This window comes from Dipodomys ordii, unplaced genomic scaffold (assembly GCF_000151885.1).
Source record: "Dipodomys ordii isolate 6190 unplaced genomic scaffold, Dord_2.0 Scaffold3708, whole genome shotgun sequence".
Taxonomy (NCBI): Eukaryota; Metazoa; Chordata; class Mammalia; order Rodentia; family Heteromyidae; genus Dipodomys; species Dipodomys ordii.
Genome location: NW_012270923.1, coordinates 8,421 through 10,792, shown reverse-complemented (window position 1 = coordinate 10,792; position 2,372 = coordinate 8,421). Strand labels below are relative to the sequence as shown.

Genomic DNA, 2,372 nt, shown 5'->3' with positions numbered 1-2,372 from the left:
GAAGAATATTTAAATAAATATTTGTAAAAAATTTACAAGCTTAAATATTAGTCACTTGAAAAGGGGCATTCTAAAATAATGGCCACAGCTGTGTTATTTAATTGCTTAAATATTAGTCACTTGGAAAGGGGAAGATTCTTAAAAACTGAGCAGAGCTGTGTCTTTCGATTGTTTCTATTATACATGTTTAATATTACTATAATCAAAAAGGGTATACTTTTGAATCCAACTTTTAACCTTTAAAGGCTTTTAATCATTTTATAAAAGACTTTACTCACTAACCAATTATTTATACAATAACCATAAAAAATTACCAGGTCCTCAATATTGCCATAGATATTCTTCTTCATGCCTGATGCCCGGGTAGATATCCATCCTCCCATAGTGCTGAATTCCAGGGAGTCCGGTTCATGACCTGTACAATAACCACTTTCTTTAAGCTGAAAAGTAAAAATGTAACATTTTACTACTGAAATTTTACAACCAATTTACAACCGTTTACTACCATTCACACAGCATTCAATACATTAACTGCTCCTATATTGAAATTTCCATATGTCATTGTTGTTTAGATTCAACAATCTTGTTTAGAAAAATAAAATTTTTATCACACTACTACTAATTTTTAATATTTTTGCCTACTGGATAACTATAAAACTAAAGGTGGACCAAAAGACACTTGTATTTTCCAATTATTTACTCCTTACATTATTTTACTTTAATGCCAGATGTCCCTTCTACATTTTTTTACACAAAGAGACAATTTCAATATGTATGGAGATCAGATTATGCTTAAAGAACTGCCAAGTTCACCCAAACAGTTTCAATAAATAAAGCACTTAATCTCTTTACTCCCTACCCTAATATAATATGCAGTAGGTCTACAGAAAATCTGAGCAAATTGCCTGTACTTAATTCTCTCAAGGAGTCATGTGTTTTAATGTACAGCCATCTGGCTAAGTTTCCTGCATGTAACACTGTCATTTACTTGGGATGTGGATCGTGGATTCCTGTACATTAAACAGTCACTTGTTCCTCATTTTTCTATATTAGTTTGGCTGCGCCATCTGCACAACACCTGAGGTTGAATGGATGCCCTTTACTGAACCACCACCAAAGCCATTCTACTGAAATCACTTTAAAGACTCAACTACCTCCTGTCAAATGGTATGACACCACCATCTGCATACCCACTGTCTACTGCACTCAAGCCCATCAATCTGTGTTGACCATTTTGACAGTCATCCGGTGAAGCAACTGCTTCTATTTTTGAACTAAACCATGCAGAGATGTATAATATGGCAGCTCTGCTTGTACCTATGTATTTAAGTATGATAGGGAAATTGTAATCCAAAATTTTAGTCTATTTGGACAAATATCATTTGTTAGTGTTTGGACACTAGCAATAGAAATTATTCACCTTTTCTAATTTTGTTTCTAGGAAAGCAAGATTTGAAAAACATTGTTATTTAAGTTTTTCACTAAACATTCAACTTATTTATGTTTAAGATGATCATAACCATTCAAAAATAAGCTAGGTTAAAATGAACATTATCAGACTGTCACAGGGCCTGGGAAGGTGGCTCAGTGGTAGAGTGCCTACCTTGCATGCATGAGGCCCTGGGTTTGATTCCTCAGCATATAGGCAGAAAAAGCCAGATGTGGCACTGTGGCTCAAGTGGGATAACGCTAGCCTTGAGCTGAAAAGCTGAGAGACAGTGCCCAGGCCCAGAGTTCAGGCAAAACAATAAAGAAAAACAAAACAAAATCCAGACTGTCACATTTCTTCCTGAACTCTATCCTCAAACATTCTACTTTGTGTGTGTGTGTGTGTGTGTGTGTGTGTGTTTGGTGTGTGTGTTTGGTGTGTGTGCACACAGTATTGGGACTTGAATTTAGGGCCTGCATATTGTCCTTTAGCTTTTTTGCTCAAGGCTGGCACTCTTAACCACTTGACCCACATCTCCACTTTGAGCTTTTTTTGGTTTAAAAATCAAAGTACTAGCAAGAAAAAACAGAAACTGAAACTCTCAAATAATACTGGTAGGAATACAAAATAAAATAATCATTTTTAGAAAAAGTTTCTTTTTTTTTAACTGTTTTGGCTACATACTCCATTTCTAGATACTTATCTAAGAGCATGACAGTATACAATAGATTTCTACATGACTGTTGGCTGCAAGCTTTACTTGTAAATAGCCTTAAAATGAAAATAATCAGGGACTGGGAAGATGGCTCAGTGGCAGAGCGCTTGCCTTGCATGGCTGAGGCCCTGGGTTAGATTCCTCAGCACCACATAAGCAAAAAAGGAAAAAAAAAGCCAGAAGTGGTGCTGTGGCTCAAGTGGTAGAGCACTAGCCTTGAGCTGAAGA

General features: G+C 35.9%; 1 long non-coding RNA gene across 1 annotated transcript in view; it reads right to left on the bottom strand.

The window, feature by feature from the left end:
• Positions 1–314: 314 nt before the first annotated feature.
• LOC106002146 overlaps positions 315–2,372 on the bottom strand; it is a 9,280-nt gene continuing 7,222 nt past the window's right edge. Inside the window, exon 3 of the long non-coding RNA XR_001175899.1 lies at positions 315–440. This is a non-coding gene — a long non-coding RNA (uncharacterized LOC106002146). The remainder of the gene's footprint in view (positions 441–2,372) is intronic.